Raw genomic sequence first — 25,042 nt, forward strand, 5'->3', positions numbered from 1 at the left:
TTTCAGTGATATTCAGTGGTGCATATGATGTGCCTATAGTCTCTTGCGTGGTTTCCTGTGTGTGAATTAAGGTTACCAGATTGAAAGTTCATAATTAAAAGACACCATGGAGCAGCAGTCTTTGTTCTATGATGCATCGGCTGCTCTGAAACCAGGGGCACCCTATTATGTTCTATTATAGCCTATGGGACTGACAACCTTTGGAATAAGGGCAGCCTCTTAGAAACTAGACATCTGGCAACCCTAATATATGTTTTATTTAAAGGCTGTACAGTTTTTGGAACTAGTTAACTGGCCTAAAAGAATATGGATGATGGGATTAGGAAAGTGCATGTGAAACGTGAGTTTCCACAGCACTAACCACAGCAAACTAATAAATAATTTCTATTCCTCCTCCTTCCTCTTCTTTTTTATTCTCCTCCTTCACCATTCTGGGTTGTATACCTACAACCTTAAACACATTTGATTGTATTCAGAGTCTGCTTCAAGAACTTGTATGCTACTGAAACTTATGAAGACAGAGAGATGATTTTCAGTAGTTCCTCGCTTCCATGAACCCTGCCATTTTTCAGACTGTTCCAGATAGGGTTGTTAAACCTTTAGACATGGAACAAAGTCACAGGAAATTTCTATGTGCCTCCAGTTTTCCGGTCTGGGAAGAAGAACTCAGAGCACATGGAAAGACAGGAGGAAAAAGTTTGATTCTTGTGTATGAGGTGCTTTGAAAACCTGTGCATGCATCTGCACCTATTCCTAGCTGGCACCAGGTTCACTGTGAAGCTCTTTCTGTTTGCCTTGCACCAAATGTCATACTGGGCACAACGGCCTGCATCTACCGCCTCTCTCCTCAGCCCTCTCCATTTTGAGTTTTTGTCCTATTACTATAGGGCCAATTGTGCCATTCAGAGCAAGGCAGAGAGGGGAATACCAGCATCATGGCATATGAGCTTTCTTGTTGCACAATCCCTTGGGAGCCTTTTGACTTTATAGATGTGCCACCGAATGGCAAATGAGGGATTTGAACCCAGTTCTCCTGAACCCCGGTCCAACATTCTAGCCATTAAGAGAGAATGCTCTGTGAGAGAATGACTGGCAAAAGGTTACCCAATCAGTTTCACGGGTCACAGGGGATTTAGAATCTGAATTTCTCATGCTTTCATCCAGGAATCTAATCAATAACTCATACTGGTTTGGCACCCATGTTTTAAGTATTAAAAATATCACCAACTATGCTTAAGAGATTTTTGTTACATTAAAATATTATATTTAGTAAAGATTGCCTTTCTTTTTGTTTTGTTCTTATTTGCTTTGGATCTTTATGTTTCATCTGTTTATATTATTAGTGCATCTTTTGCAAAAAATAGTTTCTTTCCTTCTTTTGAGGTATTCTCAAAAAGTAAACAACAGCTATACATCTATGAGGGTAATGCTAGGTATCAAACATGAAGAAAAACAGAAATCCTCCTTCTCCCATTATGCAAAATAATTCTTTGGCCATTTGCAATATCCATATTCAATGGTTTTAAAAGCATATAGTGTAGGCAATCTCCATTCTGGCGTACCCTGACATCGTTAAAGTTCTGGAACTTAAATACAAAGTGGAGAAACCTATTTAAAAAATGAACATTTATGCTTATCTATTAAAATACAGGCCCAATAAAATCTTTATTCTTGTTCTAAAACTAACAGGTGTTGGAGTGATAAAAGTCAAGACAAAAGTGGGAAAGGCTTTTCACATACTTTCCTTCAATTTCTACAAAAACCCAGCTTTTTACAAGAGGGCTTCTGACTGCTCAATCTGATGGCCACACAAACTTATAAAAGCTGCATAGCATTTCCCAGGGGGAGGCATAATGAAATAAATGCATTCATGAATATGTATGGGAGTTGGAGACCATCTGTCCCCTAACATCTTTTCTTAAAGCACATATATTTGCACAGGAAAGTTGTGTCTTCATGCACATCCCAAGCAAGCCACAAACCATTTTGATGTAGATGAAGTTCTGACTGATTTAGGTTGATTTGCTTTCCAGACTGGATCATACAAATCCTAAATGAACTTGCTCAGACCTTTCAAGATCATTGCATTGATTGCTGAAAACTAGTATGGCACAGGAATTTGTTTGTAACTTGGGAAATTCAGATCAAAGTCCCTTCTGAGTCATGAAATTCACTGAGATCTTAGTCGAGTCACACACACGTGCGTGCGTGCACACACGCGCGCGCGTGCACACACACACACACACACACACACACACACACACACACACACACACACACACACACACACACATGCATGCACACACTTTCTCTAGCAGGTCTACCCCACCAGATTGTTTGTATTAGGATAATTTGGAGTAGGACAGACCCATTTATTCTGCCTTAAACTGACTGAAGGATAACATATAAATATCAGGGCCCTACTGTACATTTCTTCTCTAAGAAAAATTACAGTATCTTCAACCAGGAGGGCTCCAATGCAGCTGTAGCCATTAAAGTAACATAAATTCCAAGAGGATGTTTAGCTACATATATTCAATCCAGCCATCTGGAAATAGTATATGGTTTGCTTTTTTTTTTTTTTTTTTTGGCCAGTGTTGTGCTATTTTAAGTCACGCTGTTGTTAAATTGTGGCTGACTCTGATTGTAGATGTTGTGCTGGTGCTACTGTTTTTAGCGGAGCTGTGCTAGTACACAATATCTAACTTTTCAGCTTCCTCTGAAGACTGTAATACTCAGTATTTCATAGGACCATACAATAGTAAGTGAAATGAAACATATGCTAGGGAGCAAGTGTGAAAAGCCTGCATGTCCCTAGGAGACATGTTGCCAGGAGAGCTTGGGTTGTGGCCCTTGTTGTACTGCAGCACACAATTAAAAGACAGAGGATGCTTTTCTTGTGCCTCTTTGCCATGGCATCTGGGTGATTATCCCAATTGTTCTGCATCTTGACTGCCTCTGTGACTGTTCTGGGTTGATAAAATGTTCTGTGAACAACCAGAGAAGCAATGAAGGTTACTTAGGTTTCCATGTGCTTTTTACTCTCTAATTTCAGCCTAATTACACTGGTAGCTAATATACAATGTTGTTATTTTATTTTAAAGAGCAGCTTAAACTGCCCGTTTATATTTTGAAAGTGTGGGGAGGGGGTCAACAAATAGCTGCAGCATATAGACCTGAAGCATATAGATTACTTTAAGAATTATCACCCCTCCTGGCTGCTATTTGCACTTGAAGGTCTTTCTTCTTTCTTTCTTATAGTCTGAGGGCAAGTAGCAACACAGGGAGATTTTCAGCTGTTGGCTGGACAGTTAAGTGAGTTGGAGGGCCTCTCTGCAGAGCAAGAAATTGGGAGTTCCATTCTCCACTATGCCTCCCAGAAGAAAAACTGGCCTGTGTAGCTTTGGGTAAGCTGCACAGAACTAGAGAAGGAATTGGTAAACTGCTTCTTAGTATTTCATATCTAGGATGTCACTCATCAAAATCAATTCCACAATCAATATAATCAGTGAAAGTGTTCAGCAGGACATTGATGTGGGCTCCCAGTCTGATGAGGGTCAGATGTTCTTGATGCAGCTCCTGAATAAAACTATCCAGTCCAACCGCACTTTGTAAAATGTACATGCTTAGATTAGCATGTATGTCGCTCAGCCCATTATTTAATCCTTAGTTTTTAATCACTTCTGCAAAAGATGTGTGTTATTACAGTTGATATGTGTCTGAGCGTCTTCAGCCATATATATATATATATATCCCACTCCTGGTGTAGAAAGAGCTACAGGGAGGGCAGAGTATACACTCACCTCATTTTCTAACACTCCTACATGACCAACACAAACTGCAACAGATCATTTTTCCTAAACTGGTTTTCAGAATAATTTGATTTTTTTTCTGACCAGCTGGGGATAGGAATAATAGAGCTGTTCAGCCCCTGAAGCTATGATTTTGGTGGTGGCGGTGGGAAAGTGGCACAATTCCTGTTTTAAAGTGATGGCTCAAGCACAGATGAGAGGATATCATTCGAGCCTTGCTTCAGATGTCCAAATGTTTTTGGGGTGCCTTATATTGAACGGTGCTTTGGGCAATGGTACCAATTTGTTTAACTCTGTTGGGCTATGACAGTTGCTGCAAACTCACTCAAATTACAAAGCTGCAGAGTGATGTTAGTAGCAACATTATTGTTACATTTTTTTAATCTCTATAATATTTTAAATGTTATAGGTTTGGTTCATCCTTTATCCGGTTTTATCTGCCTTAAAGCAAGATCATGCAGGTACACACATGTGTATGCACACATGCCTGCCCGCATATGTGCGCACAAACACGTCTCTCTTTTTCCCCAACATGAAACGTAATGCACATTGGCGTGATCACTGTCTCTGGCAATCTATTCTTAGGTTCTATGCCAACAGCAACATAAAAGTAATTTCCAGATCCGGCTTAAAAATAAAGAAAACAACAAGAAAGCAGGCAAGCAAGCCCTCAGACTAGATGAAAAAAGAGTAGCATTTAGAAAGGAAATGCAGGGAGGGAAATAAACTTATAGACACCAGCAGTCATAAGACTGGGGGGAGGGGTCTAAGCAGATTCATCATTTTGCACCACGTCAACCCATTCTTTCCTATGCTTAGCTTAAAGTGCTAGTAATTTTTTTTTAAAATGATAATTATGTGCTATCATGTCAATTCTGATTTATGGCAGCCCTCCCAGATACACAGAAACAGTTTACTAGTCCCTCCTTCTGGTCGAGTAATACAGGTGCCACAGCACAGAACCCATCAGGCACATGAGCTCCGAGTTAGTTCCACTAAACCACTCCTAGGGGTCACAGTGAGGATTAGATATACACTTCTGGCTCTCCAAGCCAGGAGCTCCAACCCACTATTGGTGCTATATCTTCAAGGCTTCAAATGGCTTATTTATTTTATTTACTGCATTTCCATGCTTCCTTTCTCCTGGCAATAGGACTCAAGGTGGCTTACGGATCATTAAAAGAGACAGGAATTAAGACAACGTACAAGAAGCGTTAAGACAAAATTAAATGTGAAAATATTAAAATCATCATCTAAAAAGGCATTTTAAATACATTAAAAAGGATATGCTGGCAGCAAGCATAAGGCAGCTAGCTGGGTTAAATACTAAAAGCCTTTTGGGATGAAAATGTTTTTGATTGCCACCAAAAAGAGAGGAGAGAGAACATCAGCCTAGTCTTGGAGAGGCCATTCCATAGCATGGGAGCAGGCTATCTCAAGGACCCCTGGCATTCATAGGAACCTGCCTTAGCCTTAAGATTTGTCCCAGTTACCTGGTCCAGGGCCTTTTCAGGAATTGCCCCACACTTCTGGAACTTCCTCCCCAGGTACATCTCTTCCCCATTCCCATTGTTGCTTTTGGCCAATCCCTAAAAATATCTTTCTAACTGCTCTTGTCCCCATACACGCTGCTTCTGTTTTTACTTTGGCATTTCTGATCGTTTTCACTCACTTAACATGTCTGCTGTGAGCCATCTTCTGAGGTCTTTCCTTAAAAGTGAGGTACAAATTGATTTTAAAAACCCGCATCTGACTTCATTCTGGCACGCAATAAAAACGTTTATGAAAGGTCGTATCAAACAGCATATTCTCTTGCGGGGGGGGGGAAGATGGTGAGTCACACAACATAAAAATTAAAGTCTTTTCAGGAACGCGATCCAGGTTCTGCTTCTGTGCTTTAATATTTGAATATTCCTTTTCTTGGTCATTATAATCCGTATCTGGCTCCACAAATGAATCGCATGCTTCCGATGCCCAAAACGCAACTTTCTCCGGCGCGCTGCTGCTTGACGCTTTAAATATGGTCGGCCGGTCTCTCTAACTACGATAGGGTTTTAAGATTCCTATTGTTAGCCACTATCATAAATACAGGGCTTAAATCGTTAACTGCAACCTTACAGGACCCAGAGCAACCTTATCTCAAGTGCCCCCCTGGATGCTTCAATAGACCTTTTTCTCTTGTGGTAAACAGATATAAAAACGTGTTGCACCTCCTTCTGTATCTCTCAGGAGACCCTTTATTGTTTGCCTCCAGCATAAAGGCACGGGTGAGGAGGGGGGGGCGACAAAAAAAAACACGGCTTCCCTCCTCGTCTTGCCTCTCGCTCAGGCCCCCATAAAAAAGGGGGTCTTCGTCAGAGACGAGGAGCATGTGTGCCCGTGGTGGTGGGGGAGTGTTGTTGCTACGGCTCCCCGTTCCCACACCGACTGACGGCTGGCGAGAAGTGCTGCTGCCCCACGAAGCCGGGCTTAGGCTCCTCTCGTCTCCGCCCCCCCCCTCCTCGCGAGCTCCTTTGTTACCAACCCCTACAGATGGTGTCCTGCGCGGGTCTCTGGTGTATTGAAGGCTGGCGGAGGACCCGGGAAAGCGGCGCGCGCCGTGAGGGAGGGAGGGAGGGAAGGGGAAGAGGGAGACAGAGAGAGACGAGAGTAGCCAATGGCGAGGCAGCCCATCAGCTGACCCGCTTTGCTTACACCAGGTGCACGCCGGCGGCAGGCTGTGCAAAGCCGCCCGCAGGAAGGAGGGAAGGAAAGGAGGCAGCCGCTACCAAGGCGAAATCGGAGCGAAGGAAGCGCCAGCCGCTCGCTACCTGCGGACTACAGCGCGGACGTTACAGCCACAGGCGGGGAAGAAGGAGGGGTGGACGCGCCTCCCGGAGCCGCACTCCGCTCCTTGCCGCGCAAGAGATTTTCGTAGCACCCGGCGCTTGGTGTGTGGGGGTGTGTGTGCGCGAGCCTGGCCAACCGCTGGTCCTGGTTCCTCCCTGGGAGGGCCGGCAGCTGTTGCGCGAGCCGAGCTCTCTCGCCTTCTTGCATGGGGGGCCCCGCAACAGAAGAGCGGCTTGGGTAGCAGCAGCGGCGGCGGCGGCGGCGGCAGACCCGGCTTCTCTCCCCGCCCACCGCGCGCTCCTCGGGTAAGTGCCTTCGCTTGCCTGAATAGAGGCGCTGACGGGGAACCGGTGAGGGGCGGAGGGGGGGGGGCTGCAGTAGAAGCCAAGTTGTTCTGGAAGTAGGGCTACGGTCGTGGAAGGAAGGGCCGGAGAGGAGAGAGGCCCGAGGGGCTGGAAGCCGAGATGCCCGCGGCCGAGGGGAGACGGAAGGCTTCCTCCGCGAAAGGAGCGCGAGGGGAGCCCGCGCGCGCCTCAGAGAAGCCGGGATGCGGCCGCCGGCTTGGGTTTTGAAAGGCGGCGGAGTGGGAGGGCTTTTGCCAGCCCGAGAGAGGGAGTGTTTCCTAGTGGGGAGAGGGACGCCAAACCCTCCATCGCAAGCCTGCAAAACAACTTCTGGATTTCGCCTAGAGAACGTGCAAAGCGTTACTTCCCCCCCCCCCCCGAGTGCCGCTCCCAGGATCTCCCAAGAAAGAGAAACGTTTCCAAAACCTCTGCTTCACTCCCCAGGGTTAAGATGAAGGAAGAAACCTTTGTTTTTTGTTTTTTTTCTGTTTTAAACCCACCCACCCTCGCCTCTCATGTGGCAGGAGGTTGCCTCCGTTTGGCCCCGGGCTGGGGAGTCCGGAAAAGAACCAACAAAAGGTCTCATCATCTTTCCTTTCGCGCTGGAAACAGGGAGTCTGCGTTCTCTTCTTTCCTCCTCGGAGGGTCTGGGGACTTTCCAAGCCTGGTCGCTTCTCGCCGCTTGGTTTGAAAGCCCCTCCAGAGAGGCTCGCGCCGGCGGCGGCAGCGGGGCACGATCCAGCCTTGGCGGGCCGAGTAGGGAAAGTTTGCCAGCCAGTGTCCTTTGTCCTCCCAAACAAGGGAAGGATGGCGGGCGGAGGAGCAGAAGCAGCACCACCACGAGGAGGAGAAGGGGGGGGTCTCCTCTCGCTCGCTCGCTCCCTTAAAGATCTGGAGTCGCTTATAAGTTTCCAGCCCAGGGAACAGCTGCTCCCTTTTTTGCGTTGAATCTCTGCAGTGGTTTTGGGATAAATTTCGGCGGAACGCTGGTGGTCTGTTTAGCGGTGGCGTTGCTTAATGCTGGGGAATGTGTGGTGTTGAGAAAAACTGAGGCTTACCCTGCTGTGACTGGTGACTGAATAAATGCTACCTTTAGTACTATATTAATATATCCTCTAGGGAGGATTCTTAGATATATAAGTAGATATGTATGTATGTATTTGTTTATTTAAAGGCCATCTTTGCACAGGACACATTTCAAAAAAAATTCCACACTCTTACTATCCATGTAGCCGACTCCCGTGATGTCCTCCCCTTCCTCTCAGTTCTAGCACACTTTAATACTTGAGGTTTTTCAGTCTTGTAACATGGCATGTTCTCCCTTCCTTTTCTTCGTTGTGTTCATTGTGCTTTTTTAAATGGACCTGGTGCATTGAGCATTGAGGGGATTTCCTCCCCCCCCCAACCCCCAGTGCATAGCAAAGTGTAACGGACAGGAAAAGTATGAAGCTGAAGTTTTTGATTCCCATTTTGTGTGGTGAGGAGGCTGAGGCCAGTCTCTGTCCAGTGACAGGCTTGTGTGTCCCCCTAAATCTCTGATTTGCATGCAAATGTGAGTGCACCCTGGCAGATGTCTGGCCTCATCCATTCACATGAAGGAATTTGAAAAGACAAGGAGTCTTCAGTTTAACAATAGACCTTAAGAAAATGGTATAAAGGCTCTGTGTGAAGAGATTCCCCCCCCTTTTTTTTTTCTTTTCTGCTTGGAAATTATATGGCTTGCTGTCTATAGTAATGTGAGACCATTATGGGGTGAAACATGCTTCCCTTTGAGAACTTTGGTGCAGTCCCTGGATTCCAGGTAGGATTGGAGAGAAAACTGGGCCTCTAAGCTTTGCAGATGGAAAAGATGCCAAGAGTGAGCAAGCAACTTGAAGACCACATCCACAAAGGAACCAGTCCTGTCTCTGAGCCATTGTGTGAGGTGAATAGAGAGCCCAGGGTCTTGAGTGGTGTAAAAAGCAGGGATTTCACGCCATCTGCAAGGTCAGCCAGCCAAGAAGCCAGAGACTGAAAAGGATCTTCCACATTGTAGGAGAATACTTTGTCTGAGGAAAGCTGATAATATGTAGAGGGGAAGAGTAGTTCCCAATAGATGGAAAGACTGCATCTGGAATATAAATTTTAAAAGAGTGGGAAGGTATAGTGGTTGGAGTGTTGGACTGGGAGCTCTGAGATATTCTGCCAAGCAGAATATCTGGGTGACCTTCAACTTCTCACATTCTCTAAGCCTGGCCTACATCAACAAGCTGTAATGAGGAGAAAGTGGGTGACAGAGAGAGCCATTTATATATCCTGTTGAGCTCATTGAAGAAGAAGTGACATAAAAATGTAATAAACAATGAAAATGTGTAGAACTGAAGTGTCATTTACTATTATGGACAGAGCAGGATTCCACCTTCTGGGGCCCCAACCCGATTTCACTCTTTGTGAGAAGTTTGAAGCCTGCTTCCACACTAAGATTGAGGCCCTCTGTAGGGACCTTGACACTGTTAGTACAAAAGGTCATGTTGAGATGTCCAACACACCATCTTTGTCTGGTTTTATTGGATCAGTTTAAGCCTATGTCGCCTGATGATGAGGACAAGGCACTCTCACACTTTAAGGCCACCACCTCCCAGTCAGACTTATGCCCCTCCTGGCTCTTAAAATCAGTCAAGGTGGTGATGGTTGAATGGGCCACTCAGATTGTGATCTCCTCCTTCCAGGAGGGATATTTGCCCCCTGTTTTGAAGGAGACAATGATCTGGTCCATTCTGAAAAGAAGTTAATTTGTCAACCTACAATTTAAACAACTGCTCTCTGGTTGTTAACATACCATTCATGGGGAAACTGATTGAGAGTTTGGAGGCTGACCAGCTGCAAGCGTTCTTGGAGGATACTGATAGTCTGTATCCTTTCCAATGGATTCAGGCCACGTTATGAGACGGAGACATTTCTGGTCACCCTGCTAGCTGACCTGTTGTGGGAGGCTGACTGGGATAGTGTGACCCTGTTGGTCCTCCTAGACCTCTCAGCTACCTTTGATAGTGTTGACCACAGTATCCTCCTGGATCGGTTATCGAGATTGGGGATCGGAGGTATAGCTTTATGCTGGCTCTGTTCCTTCCCCGATGGCCTGTGCCAGAGAGTTCAGCTTGGGGGACACGACAACATGGTGGTCCACAGAGGTCAGCCATCTCCCCCTTGCTGTTTAACATCAACATGAGGCCACTGGGAGAGGTCATTCAGAGATTCAGAGTTCTCTGTTGTCAGTCCGCTGATGATATGCAACTCTTATCTCTGCTTTTCCACTTCAGCACGGGAAGCTGTACAGACCCTAGAAGGTTGCCTGGCCATAGTTATGGATTGGATGAGGGCAAATAGGCTGAAATCCTGACAAGACGGAGATTCTGTTGTTGGGAGGGCATCCTGATCAATTAGGGGGGCTGTTACCTGATCTTGATGGGGTCACACTTCCCGTGAAGAATCAGGTGCAAAATCTGGGTGTGCTTCTGAACCTGGCCGTCTCGATGGAGAAACAAATACTGGCTTTGGCCAAATCTGCCTTTTTCCATCTGATTGCACACCTCTGGCCCCTTCTTGACAGGAGATCCCTAATAACACTAGTTCATGTGTTGGTAGATTTGAGGACTGACTGTTGTAATGCTTTCTATGTGGGGCTGCCCTTGAAGGTAGTTCGGAAGCTGCAGCGCATGCAAAATGCAGCGGCCAGGCAGGTTACTTATACATCTAAATTTGACCATCAGCCAGAAATGGGGCCTTTTCGGTAGTGGCCACTTCACTCTGGAACTCTCTTCCTTTGGAGGTGCGACTGGCCCCCCACCCTCCTGAGCAAATTAAAACCTGACTTTTTATCCAGGCCTCCACAAGCACCACCCTTTTGTAAAACTATGCTGGTCTGCCATCCTATTTCCCAGACTGGTGAGGGGATAGGGTTTTTTGTTTGTTTTCGTTTTATATGTTTTATATGGGTTTAGTATTTTTAACAGTATGTTTTATAATATTTTGTAAGCTGCCTAGAATAATGACATGGTCACTAAATGGGCAGGCCATAAATTTGAATAAATAAATACATGTATTATGTATTTATATTATTTATTGCTTACATTTCTATACAGCATTTTCTGCAGTGACCTCAAGACGATTTATAAGGCTATTATTTTTCTCATTTTGTCTTAAACAGCTACAGTATGAGGTCAGGCAGAGAGGGAAAGAGAGCATGATTGGCCTAAGGTCACCCAGGGACTTTTACAGCTCAGTGAGGAAATAAATAAGATCTCCCAAGTTGCAATCAAGGGCCTTAACCGCTCTAAGTCATATTTAAACTGTCTTTACAGTTCCTCTTAGTTTCTGCCCAGGAATCATCCAGCGATTAACCACCTGTTTCTCAGATAGCAAATGAATGAGAAGAAGAGAGTGTTATTTTATGAACAACTCAAAAGATTCCCAAACCAGATACTTCCATGCTTGCTGAGAATTCAGAGAATTGTCATACAAAAAAAGTAGCTTTTCTGAGTAGAAAAATTGCACATAAGTCTAGGAAGCTGGCTTTCCATCTGTTCACATATATACCTAAGTGAACCACTGTCACTTCTGAAAAATTGGCCTGCTTGGAAGTTGTCCTTACTAGAAGCAGTGGTTGATAGCTAGAAATAACTAGCTGTTTGAAAGCTTGGTTGAACATGACCAGATAGGCGGGATAGAAATGAAATAAATAAATAAAATAAATAAATTAATTCCCTCTCCCTCACCCACACTTGTTCCTCCTCTTAGCCTATTGTGGTGATGAAGGCCTGGAAAGTTTTGTTGGCAGTGTGACTGGTACAGTAGTTGCTCCGCTGTACACAAAGGTCCTTTGCCAGTTTTTCTGAGCCATAATGCGTGAAATCCAGATTAACAGTGTCAATGTTAGGATTTTCCAGAGAGGTAGTTGTATTAGTCTGTAGTCTGCTGTAGCAAAAATTGTCCTTCAAAGCTTCCACAGAAAAAGCTTGTTAGTCTTTTAAGGCACACATGACTGTTGTTCTGCTGCACTTTAGGCTCTCAGCCCTTCAGTTGCCTCTTCTGTAGATAGCCATTGAAGGCTTTGTTACACAGGAAATCTGTCAGTCCTTTGTTCCATAGAGCTCACATCTCACATATTCACGATGAAACCAGTAACTTTCTCTATCCTTTTTTAAGAAAGAAAGACTTTGAGTTGCAACTTTTGGGTCTGCTTTTCTTGCTGTGTTAGTGTCTAGCTCACGTATGCTTATTGCATGTCCCATTGCTATGTTGATCCTGAAACCTAAGGCTGAGAGGAGAGGTGTGAACTGGTAGATTGTACTGGATCAGTTGTGTTGGAAAAGGAATATGCAGATATTTAGGTTCTACAACATTAGTTTCAATCTCCAGTCTTATTAGTCTTGTTTGTACTGTCACGTCTCTTCTTGCCCCATATGGGCACAAAGAATATTCCAGGTTCCTAGTTGCCATCCCTACACAGGGGCCGTCTAAACAGCTGGACTACTTCAGATAGGTAGATTACAAATCACTTCTCCAGCCCTCTATATAGCAGTTGGTGGTCTGCTCTAAATGGGCTGTAATCTTAATTTGGAGACCTACCTGATCTGTAGAGCATCTATGGATAAAGTAAGCCAGTCTTTCTCCAGAATCAAATTGGAAAGAATTTCAGAGACTTGGATACAAATAGAATTCTGATGGATTGTTCTAAGTTCAAAATAATGTGTGGGATCAAGCTGTTCAAGACTCATGAAGATTAAGGTGGGCTAGCATTCATGTTTCAAACAGCTTGCAGATTTTTACCACTAGGACACAGGCAAAGGCAGATTCTATGCTGGTAATCATCATCAGCGGTGCCAAGAAACACAGTGGTCAAAGTATGCCTGTCAGCACAGATTTTGTTCATTAAAGCTAAAGAAAATAGGAGTAGCAGTCTAATCTAATATAAAATAAAAACACTTTAGAGTGGGTGAACTTGCTGTTTCATTGGTCTAGGTATTATATGTTGTGTGGCTGAGTGTAATACTTGCACAAGGTATCACTCAGGACTGCCCCAAACTTTGAGGTGTCTGTCATTTAATGTGAATCAATACACACAACTATGGGTTTACATGAGAAATCTTTTATGCTTGGTGAAACTTCCTAGTCCAGAAGTAAAGATTCTGCAGCAAAACAAATAGACATAAATCTGATAGTAACATACTGTAATCAGAAACCTATTTGGATATAAGAAATTATTTTCTTTAAAGCTGTGTGATTCCAATATGCCTTTATTTTTTATTTTTTTAATTTTTTTAACCAATATGCTTTTCTTAAAAGAAGGTAAGGTCCATTTATTCCTTCAGGAACCATTATGCCATCACAAGAAGATTCTCATAATATGCACCATTATGTCCATCACCAAAAATCTGGATTTGATTTTCTGTAGTTAACTTAAAGCTACATGAAATCTGTTCCAGATACAGAAAGAAAGAAAGAAAGAAAGAAAGAAAGAAAGAAAGAAAGAAAGAAAGAAAGAAAGAAAGAAAGAAAGAAAGAAAGAAAGAAAGAAAGAAAGAAAGAAAGGCAACAAAAGGACTGTGCTGTATACCACATGTCTAAGAATGCAGATAAGGCTAAATCTAGTTCTCAGCTAGAATAGCACCAGGGACACTGGGCCGTACATAGGTGTTAACAAGTCCCTTTCATTCAGTAGTTATGCTCTAGCTGGGATGAAATTGTTGGGTTTTGCCCTTATTTTCTTTCCAGTTAAATAAGGGAATTAGTTTCCAGAGGTCACTAATTTTTGTATACATTCATATCCCTGGGAAGACAGACTGACAGAAGAGCCTGGACAAGTTGATTTGGATCCATTTATTTCTGTGGAACTTACTCCATCATGATTATTTTTACACTTGCAGCCTAAATGTTTAGTGAATCAGAAAGTGTTAGAAGTAGAGTCTGACTATTGGAAGTAAATAAGTAAGTCTGAGGAGGAAAGAAAGAAAGAAAGGAAAGAAAGAAAAGTATCATTGCACCTTGAACATGACAATATTTGTTTTAGGTATGAGGGTTTGGCGGAATAAACATGGGGAGTTCAGTTCCCCTCTGTGCCTTCTTGACAAGGACTGGACTTAATCCATAGAGTCCCTTCCAACTGTGCAGTTCTAAAATGATTATGATGGATGATGATGATGATGATGATGATGAAGAAGAAGAAATCTCAGAGTAGCTCAAGCATTAGATAGATGGGAGAGTGGACCTGAATAATCTTTATAAAAGAACACAGGGCGATTAGAATTTTTTTCAGAGGGAAAAAAGGATGAAGCAGGATTGGGGAATCTCACACTTTATCTGGTAAGGGATGAATAGAAATAATGAAGATAATGTTCATCAATAAATCTGTCTTCCCCATTGCTACTTCAACATATTTTTAAATTAACCAAAATCAAGGGCTTTGATGAACAAAAATAAATTGTAATTTCTAGACCCAAGCTATCTATCTCAGTTCACAAATAATACTCTTTTTGGCAGGCATGTGGTCCCCACAGCTGTCCTCTCATTTGTGTATGAAATAGGAACACTGGTGTCATTTGTAGGTTACCATAGTTACACGAACAATACATGTGGGATACTTCATCCTTTCAGGCTAAAAGGGTTTTTCAGTTCTGTGGCTGGAAAATGTCTTCCATACAAGAGGCAGGGAACCTATGTGAAGGGTGGCTTAAAAACCATATATACCTCACCTTTCTTCTCCTTTAACTCACTTTCTATAACATTAATTTCTCACAATGCTCCTTTTCAGTTTAACAAAAGCTAATTGCCAACCCCTTAGCCCATTAAGCTCTCCGTCCAGCAAACTGCTATACCCCTGCAGCTTACACAGGCTTACAAATTTGATCATAGATTATTACATCAATAGCACACAGCTGTTTACCCATCAGTGGGAAAAAATACATTTTTCCACTATAGCTCCCACTGCATCCTTATAACTACAACTCTGGAAATTGTAGTGGCAGGGGGAGGAAAGTATACCAGGAAGACTTGCAAGATTTAAAACTAAACTGTTCTACTTAACTCCCAACCGCCAATGTTGAACTTTACTCTGGATGCAGATCACCCTCCTGCAGTGACTTTGTTCTGTAGTGGTAGACAGGTGCCCCTCTTTCAGTCTCAATTTCCATCTTCTTATGAATGAAACAGATCTGTGCCACAACGGAGCCTTAAGCAAAAATTCTGTACAAATTATAAAACTCTTAGAACACTAATAGTGCTGTGTAAACAACAGCTAATAAGTATTTATCATATTTCATAGAGATTTGGAAATGAAAATAAAGCAAATCCAAAATATCTAACAGTGGCCCAAATCATGCTGACTTAGTGTATTAAATCACAATACAGTTGGCCTAACTCCTCTATAAGTTTTGTTGATTCAATTGGGGCTACACAAGCTGCAACTTACTTTAGCATAGTAAGTTGCACTTAAGAGTAGGCCCCATTGAATCAATGGGCCTTATGGAGGAGGTGACTAAATCAATGAACCTACTTTACTGCAGCTTATTACACTAGGGAACAGGATTTGGGCCAATATGAGGAAAGTTCTGTGAAACTGTATCTAACAGATATTCCTTTGGGAAATACTGTTAAAGAAGTTAAAAAAACATGAAAATATGGTTTTTTTAATTGCTGGCATTCCTGCAGTTAATTTTATTAACAATATGAAATTAGATCACTTGGCTAAACAGTTCAGTCAGCCATGCTGCAAGATGTTGTTATTGGATCCTAATGTTAATAAATATGCCTGTGTTCTGAAATAATGAATTGCGTTAGTTTGTGAGCTGTTAACAACACAATCAAAAGATTAACTTCGACTTTCATTTCATCAAATGCAAACTCATGTACTAAATGTTCCGTCTTCAGGCAAATTGTTCTATTTCCCCATGCCTGGGTGATTTCTAATAAATGAATAAACTCTATCATGAGATGTTAGCATATCATAGCTAAGCATGAAAATGCTGAGGGTTTGGTTCATAGAATTACAGAATCATGCAGTTGGAAGGGGCCTGTAAGGCCATCAAGTCCAACCCCCTGTTTAATGCAGAAATACAAATCAAAGGATATCTGCCAGGTGATTATCTAAGTTTCTCTTGAATGCCTCCAACATTGGAGCTCTCACCACCTCTTGAGGTAATTGGTTCTATTGCCGTAATGTGTAACACTTAGGAAGTTTTTCCTGATATTCAATGGAAATTTGGCTTCCTGTAACCTGAGCCCATTATTGTGTGTCCTGCACTCTGGGTTGATCAAGAACAGATCCTACTTCTCTGTATGACAGCCTTTCAAGTACAGTGGTGCCTCGCAAGACGAAATTAATCCGTTCCACAGTTAATGCCGTCTAGTCTAAATTTCATCTTGTGAGGCACTGTTTCCCATAGGAATGCATTGAAATTTAATTAATGTGTTCCTATGGGGAGAAAAAAGTCTGTAGACTGAGCCCGGCTCCTCACAGTGCCTTGGTAACCCCAGAACAGCAGGAAAAAGAGTTCCAAAAAGCTCAGGCCGGCAGCCATTTTGTTCTCTTCTCCGCTCCAGCCCCTCTCCCTCCCCGCCTCAAAGCTGATCGGTGTTGGGTCTTAGAAGCTTTCCCGGGCTTGCCCAGCAGGAAAACAAGCAGTGGAAATGCACCGAGGAAGCCTCTGAAAGTGGCATTTTGCCAGGGGTGGGGGTGGGGGGGCAGGCCCGCCACGCCCCCCTACGCCACCCCCCTGCGGCAAAGTGCCGCTTTCAGAAACCTCTCAGGTGCTTTTCCACTGCTGAACAAGCTCCGGGAGGCTTCTGAAAGCAGCGCTTTGCTGTGGGAGTAGCGGGGGTGGGGGTGGTGGCAAGCCTGCCCCTGCCACCCACCCACCCACCTCATTGTGGGTTTTTCGGGCTCTTGGGCGGTGTTCAGAAGCTTCCCCGGGTACATTTCCACTGCCTGTTTACCTGTTGGGAAAGCCCGGAGAAGCGCCTGACACCCTGCGCCGATCGGCTGTGAGGCAGGGCAGGAGCGGAAAAGAGCAACACCCCCTGTTCCCCCAGCAAAGCACCACTTTCAGAACCCTCCCAGGGCTTCGTCTTGCGAAACAGGGCCATAGGAAAGATCATCTTGTGAGGCACCAAAAGCCTTGCCGGACCCATTCGTCTAGCGAGTTTTACGTCTGGCGAGCCAATCGTCTTGCGGGGCACCACTGTATTTGGAAAGTGCCATTGTATCTCCCCTCTGTCTTCTTTTCTCAAGGTGAAGTGCAGTGTCCATAACTGCACACTGTACACAGGTTCAGACCTAACCAGTGCCAAATAGAGGGGAACTAGTACCTCACAGGATTTGGAGACTGAATTTCTATTAATGCAGCCTAAAATAGCATTTGCCCTTTTTGTAGCCACATCACAATGTTGACTCATATTCAGCTTGTAATTTAAGACAATTCAAAGATCATTATTACTTGTAGAATGATCTACAAACTGAGCCAGGTATTCCCCATCTTCGAATGTGCAATTGGTTTCTTTTTCCTAGGTGCAGTGCTTTGCATTTATCCTTACTGAATTCCCTTCTCTTGTTTTCTAGGTATCTAGAGCATTTTGAATTTTGTATTCACGAGGGCTTTCACAGTCAGGATCTGATGGTTCTAGTGGATTTTTCAGGCTTTTTGGCCGTGTTCTGAACATTGTTCTTCCTAACGTTTCGCCAGCCTCTGTGGCTGGCATCTTCAGAAGACAGCACACTGTGCTCTCTGTGGCTGTCCTCTGAAGATGCTGGCCACAGAGACTGGCGAAATGTTAGGAAGAAGAACCTTCAGAACATGGCCAAAGAGCCCAGAAAACCCACAACAACCATTTTGAATTTTGTTTCTGTCTTCCAGGATATTAACTATTCCATTGTGTTATCTGCAATTTTGATTAGTTTCCCCTGCACCCCCTGATCCAGGTCATTATTTATTTATTCACAAGATTTTTTTACCCGCACCATTACTAGTAGTCTCTGAGCGGCGTACAACAATATTAAAACTCTAAAAACATTAAAACCGTTAAAAATAGGCAATATTATAATAATATCCTATATTAGAAGCAATCATTAAAACATTAATAGTAATGAAACATAATAAAAATGTTGAAGAGCACAAGGCCCAGGACTGATCTGCAGATCTACACCCTACACCTATCTACAGTGGTGCCTCGCTTAACCATTTTAATTGATTAAAAAAAAACATCGCTATGGGAAAACATCACTAAGTGAAACGTGTTTTCCCATAGAGATGCATTGAAAACCGGATAATCCGTTCCAATACGAACGGATTATCCGGTTTTCTCCCCCAAAATCGGCCACAGTGCTGAAAAGCCTCCTGGTGGGGGGGAAGATCGTATCAGCTTCAGCCTTCATTCCCCACAGCCCGGCTCCTCCCAAAGGGCTGCCCCGATTGTGCTTACAGCAGCGGAGGAGGTGCCCGGTGGAGGAGAAAGGCCAGATTGGCTCCTGCCTTCTCCTCCACCGGGCACCTCTTCCGCTGCTGCAAGCAGAGTCGGGGCAGCCTTTCGGGAGGAGCCGGGCTGTGGGGAACGAAGGCTGAAGCCAACCATGGCTGGGATAGCTGGGTGCGGGGCGGCTCCAGGCATCCGGATCCCTCCACCCTGCTGCTGCCACTTGGATCCATGCCGGTCTCTCCCCGCTGCTCAGCTGGGGGAAAATGCTGGCGGTGGCCTTGGAAGGACCCCTCAGAAGGGTCCTTCCGAGGCCACCGCAGGCATTCCCCTTCGGAGGGGGCATTTCCCCCCAGCTGAGCGGGAGCCCCGCCGCTCAGCTGGGGGGAAATGTCGGCGGTGTGTGGCGGCCTCAGAAGGACCTTGAAGCCACCACTGACATTTGCCTTCCGAACTCTCAAAGGGCCCCCCTCCGACATTGGAGAAAGCCCTTTGAGAGCTCGGAAGGCTCTCAGCGGTGGCGGGGGCAGGTTGTGGTGGATCCAGATGGCTTCCAGGCAAAGCACTGGAAGCCTTCCAGACCCCCCCTGCCTCCGCCGCCACCGCTTGAAGGCGCCCCGCGCCGCCTAACCCAGCCATGGTCGGACTCCCGGGAGTCCTGCCGCAGCGCGGATCCAGGCGGCGGCAGGATGGGAGGGATCTGGATGCCCAGAGCCACCCTACATCCAGCTATCCCACCCATGGTTGGACTCCCAGGAGTCCAACCATGGCTGGGGTAGCCGGGCGTGGCACGGATCCAAGCCCGGGATGCCTGAAACGCATCCGGATCACTCCCACCCTGCCCCCGCCGCCGGGATCCGCGCCGCGTCTGGTTACCCCAGCCATGGTAGGACTCCCGGGAGTCCGAGCATGGCTGGGATAGGCGGCGTGGGGCAGCTTAAAGTGACGGCGGCAGGGTGGGAGTGCTTTGCCTGGAAGCCATCCAGATCCACCATACCCTGCCCCCGCTGCCGCTGAGAGCCTTCCGAGCTCTCAAAGGGCTTTCTCCAATGTCGGAGGGGGGCCCTTTGAGAGCTCGGAAGGCAAGTGTCGGTGGTCAGCGGTGGCTTCGGGGTCCTTCCAAGGCCGCCACCCACTGCCGACATTTTCCCCCAGCTGAGCGGCGGGGCTCCCGCTCAGCTCGGGGAATATGCCCCTTCCGAAGGGGAATGCCTGTGGTGGCCTGGGAAGGACCCTTCGGAAGGGTCCTTCCCAGGCCACCGCCGGCATTTTCCCCCAGCTGACTGGCGGGAGCGCTCCTTCGGAGTCTCCCGCCGCTCAGCTGGGGGAAAATGGGGCCTATGGGGAAAAATCACAAAGCGATTTTTCCCCATAGGCAACATCGCAATGCGATCGCAAAAGCGATGGCAAAAAAGCCATGGCTATGCGGATTCGTCGTTAAACGGGGCACTCGTTATACGAGGCAGCACTGTATTGGTAAAAGCAAAGCAAAACGTGCTGGTTATATACCGCCCCATAGCACTTCAAGCACTCTGTGGGTGGTTTACAAGTTATTTATGCAGGCTTCACATTGCCCCCCCCCCCAAGCTGGGTACTCATTTTACCAACCTCGGAAGGATAGAAGGCTGAGTCAACCTGGAGCCGTTACCTGGGGTTGAACCCCAGGTCAGGAGCACAGTTTGGGCTGCAGTACAGCGGTTTAACTACTGCTTTTTGCAAGACAGGACAATGTGGTTTGTTTAGGGGTTGAGGAATTATTATTTATTTCTTCAATTTATATACCACCCTATTAGGACAAGCACTGCACAGTGTGATTTATGCAGGGTTAAAAACTTACAAACATTCAATACACCACAATAATTTCAGCACCAGGTCAAAACTTTCCTGCTCCAGAAGGCTTTTAATTGAAATAATATCAACTGTGGGTTCTGATGGCAATTTTTAGAGTATATATTTTAACTGTATTGTAATTGTTTTATCTTTTTACTGTATTTAAATTGTTGTAAGCTGCCCAGAGACCTTTGGGAAGTGTGGGCAGCAGGTAAGTTAGATAGATAGATAGATAGATAGATAGATAGATAGATAGATAGATAGATAGATAGATAGATAGATAGATAGATAGATAGATAGATAGATAGATAGATAGATAGATAGATAGATAGATAGATAGATAACAAAAATTAAAACAATGCAGCAGTAGAGCAGACAATAATTACAGCCATAAATTGGCCCTACCAAAAAAACATTTTTTAAAAATCCTCACAAAATTATTGACAGCACTCAGGATAAAGGTAGCTTTTAAATAATTCAGCCTTTACTAACTTTCTAAATTCAGGGAAGGAAGGAGCCTGGTATATCTTTGTCAGCATTTTATTCAAGTGACTAGGGACCACAAGCAAAAATACAGGATTCATAATATTCATCTTTTTGGCTTTCCTTCATGTAGCATCTATTAACAACATGGATTGAGTGGAGCAAATGGGACAAATAGCTGATTTCTGGAAGAGATGTTCTGACGTGTACCAAGATCATAAACTGCTAAAAGAGCTCTATAGGTCTTAACTAGGGATGAGCACAGAAACTAAGAGGGAACCAATGAAGGTGCACCAAAACTGGGGATGTGAGTGGTCAAATTTACCAGTTCCACTGCTCAGTCTGGCTGCTACATTTTGGACTTGCTGAAAGTTCAAAAGGCTGTCTTTCTCTCAGTCTCACCAGTGCATTTTGTGGAAACATAGGGGAGGGCCTTCTCTGCACCCAGAGTCTGGAACCTCCCTCCCATGGGAGGCCAGGCTGGCCCTATCTTTGCTTTCTTTCTGCAATCAAATGAAGACCTTTCTTTTTAGGCAAGATTTATGTATTTATTTATTTAACTTATATGCCGTCCACACTACCCAAAGGTCTCTTAGTGACTGGTTTAGTTCTCGGCATCGCTAGTTCAAAAGATTTTGAGTGGCGCAGTGGTGGCAATATCCTATGCATACTTAATCAAAAGTGACCATCCCTTTGTTCACTGAGGCTTTCTTCCTGGTAAACCTGCACATAATTAAAACACAAGACATTAGAGTATCAGTGACAGCTGGAAGCCAAGGAAAGTCATATTTTTTAAAAAAATAATTATATCTCCTAGAAATGTTTAGGTATGATAGTGGCAAATTAAGGGTACAGGTGCTCCTTCTGACAGTTTTTGTAGTCATCCCACCATATGTAGAGTCCAGAAATACAAGCAGATGGACGGATCCATATTGAAAAATAAAGAGCAAGCCTTTTGTTAAGTTAATAGCTCTTTTCCACTCAAGACCAAATACTTAGCATTACAAAAGGGATAGCTTGCATCAATATGCTGTTCCTGGGAAAATCCATTTCCCACCCAGTGCTGAGAGGATTGCAGTTAAGATCAGACTGAATAGCAATGCCTGGCAGGTTGGGGCAGATAGCATCATAATCCCTGTTACTCTGAATGTCTCCAGCCATTGATCCCATGAGCCCTGGTTCCACTATACCACCAGCCTTCACTTGAGATCTTTTTAAATCCCATTGAGCCCACTGTCCCAAACACAGTGGAGAGGCTCAACACATTTTGAACAAATTGCAATAATGTAGTACATTACAAGCTAAAGAGTATATTTCCACCCATGCCCCTGACAACATTTATGTTACTGTCTAAAATTATCGAATTAATTTTTATTCAGTTTTCATGTTGACCAGCAAGATGGCTATTGATTCCCAGATTCTAAGGATAAACAACCATGGTTGCTATGATTTTTATGTCATCAGAACTTAGCAATGTCTGATTGGATGTTGTTGGGAATACAGTACTGGTTAATTAAGTGGATTCAGCACAGCAGTGCTTAATAAGCTATGTGGATTATTCGGCTTCTTCAGTTGTTTAGACAAGATGTACTTCATGTCTTTTCCAGTGTGAGAAGTCTTGTGACTAGCTAAGATAATGAAAAGTAGAGCTGTATGAGAGAATTCCTCCCATGAAAAAGTAATTAAAACAGCATAACCCTTCATGCTTCAAACTTGAAAAACCATTGGATTGTCTTGTGTTTCTTTTGCACTGGCATTTCTGCTGATCATATGCCTAAATTTTGGAAGGAGGACATGGCTTCAGGGTTTTGTGGGGATTTTTTTTCCTCTTAAACCTGCATACCTCCAATTACAACATGGCCTCAATTCAAATATACAGGAATCTTCATATTCCTAAAACAAGAATGAATGTGCATTTTTAATCTCTGTGTAAAACATGGAGGGGACCATTCAAATGTGAGATTATCTTTTGGTGACGTTCAAGTTACTTTTATTTCCTATGTTTCCATCCTCTTAGCTAGGTTAACAGAAGTTGCGGGAGTTTTTAGAAGTTACTTGGATCAATATTCAAGACTTTTCTGCAAAGAAATGTAAATATCTTGATGTGACTTCATGTGAAGATGGCAGGAACACATACATCCAAGTTCAAATTAACTTTCCATCAAAGCAGGGTGCTCATGTCATTCTTTGCTCATGTCATTCTTAGTGTGGCACACCCTGCTTTAATGGAAAGTTGATTTGAAAACAAAAGCTTTCTCTAGATGTTAGATCTGCTTGTTAAAGTCAGGCTGATTTCGTGTGGCAGAATACAATAGCAAAATTAAAAAGTGATTCCTAACAGGAATGTAATATTTATAGGATGTCCTGCAAGTTTCCAGAAGAAGCAAGGTGAAACTGTCATTTTTCTGCCCCCCACTCCACATCCCAGTGAGGTTTGGATAGAGTGTGGGATTCATTGCTTCCCTGCAGCTGTATTATTGCTTCAACCATGCAGGTAAACCTGTAGCATTATCTGCATTGTGTTCTCCGTACTGGCAAGCCACCAAAATACATGGATGTGTTATGTGATTCCCTCTAGTGACCAGTTCTGATGGTTCGTCTTGAAAAGCAAAGCAAAACCACTGTGTAGCGCTTCAAGCAATCTCTGGGCAATTTACAAGTTAATTTGGTAGGCTACACATTGCCCTCCCCTACCACAAGCTGGGTACTCATTTTACCGACCTCAGAAGGATAGAAGGCTGAGTCAACCTTGAGCCGGCTACCTGGGATTGAACCCCAGGACGTGAGCAGAGTTTTGACTGCAATACAGCAATACTGCAATACCACCGCACTGTGAGGCTCTTCTTGTAAGTATTTATGAGAAGACAAAGTGGAAGAACACTTCCCCTGGCTCTAGGGAATGATAAGAAAAAAAGCATGTCAAAAAATCTTGTCAAAATGGCCTAAAATGTACTTTGAAGTAATATTTGAAAATACCTGGAAAGTAATACTGTATTTGCTTCAACTGAAAGCGGCTTTGTTCCTACTTGTTCATCACCTTCTGTAACTTTGTAAACTACTTGTTACATTGTTTGTTACCTAAAATTGTTAGAGTAAAAATTGAGGATCATCTTTTACACAGAAGTAAGCTGAGGAGAAAACCACGCAGTTGCAAAACTGCCTATGTCTCTACAAACCGTCTGCCTCCAGTCACGAGTGAAACTGCCAACAGCTTGTCTCTGCAAACAGGCTTCATCCAATCACAAGCCTTAAGTACCCTGTTTTCCTGAAAATAAGACAGGGTCTTATATTAATTTTTGCTCCAAAGAACACATTAGGGCTTATTCTGAGGGGATGCTTTACTTTTTTCATGTACAACCATCTACATTTATTCAAATACAGCCGTGCCATCTTCTGGTTGCTGCACAATGGTGGAAGGTGGGGTTTCACTTAACTAGGGTTTATTTTGGGGGTGTGGCTTATATTACGAGCATCCTGAAAAAATAGTAGGGCTTATTTTCAGGTTAGGTCTTATTTTGGGGGAAACTGGGTAAATGATGTAAGCTGATGCTGAGGAAAGCATGTAGACCAGCAGTGGTGATGGCAAACAGCTGACACGCAGAGCCTTCTCTGTGGGCACGCGAGGCATAAGACACCAGATTGCTACTCTTGACAGCCGAACCTGAGGAGGCGGCTGCAGCTGCATTACTAGCGGCGCAGCAGTCCAGGACCTGGAGGAGCTGGCGCTGGCTGCGCCGGACTAGCTGTATTCCTAATGGCTGAGCTATAGACAGTGGCGTGGTTGGGCTCGACTGGAGGCAGATCTGGAATGGGGTCTGGAGGCACCTCCATGCCCAGGATTCTCCCCTCCGATTCTGCTTCCACTTCCGCCACCTGCCCATGGTTTGTTTGTTTTTTGGGCACTCAGGCTCAGCCATCACTGGTGTAGGCAGTGTGACAGTGACCTGTAAGGGTGATGCATAATATCATATTACTGTTCCTTTCTAATGTTTAAAATACTGATTTCTGAATTTTGGGTTAGAAAATTGAGGGATGTCTTATACATGGGGGCATCTTATACATGGAGAAATACGGTAGTGACAGTTTTACCTATAACTAGTTCCTCCCAATCTGTGGGATTAGGTCTACTGTGATTGTTGCTACCTCAAATAATGAGGTAGCTGTGCTGCCTGTCCTTTTTCAGAGGTTAATAAAATAATTAATTAGACTTATACTTCTATAGACCCCCAAAAAACTACTTAGTTCATTTGTGGTCATAGTTTCAAATTTTTTTAAAAGGATATTTTCTGTTTCTCAAAAGGT

At 44.2% G+C, this 25,042-nt stretch overlaps 1 protein-coding gene across 1 annotated transcript in view; it reads left to right on the forward strand.

Moving 5' to 3' along the window:
- Positions 1–6,807: 6,807 nt before the first annotated feature.
- The window catches only part of LRRN1 (leucine rich repeat neuronal 1), a 72,968-nt gene continuing 54,733 nt past the window's right edge, over positions 6,808–25,042 (forward strand). The window contains exon 1 of the mRNA XM_020791037.3: positions 6,808–6,946. The gene's annotated coding sequence lies outside the window, so the exon portion shown is untranslated. The remainder of the gene's footprint in view (positions 6,947–25,042) is intronic.

This window comes from Pogona vitticeps, chromosome 2 (assembly GCF_051106095.1).
Source record: "Pogona vitticeps strain Pit_001003342236 chromosome 2, PviZW2.1, whole genome shotgun sequence".
NCBI classification, from domain to species: domain Eukaryota; kingdom Metazoa; phylum Chordata; class Lepidosauria; order Squamata; family Agamidae; genus Pogona; species Pogona vitticeps.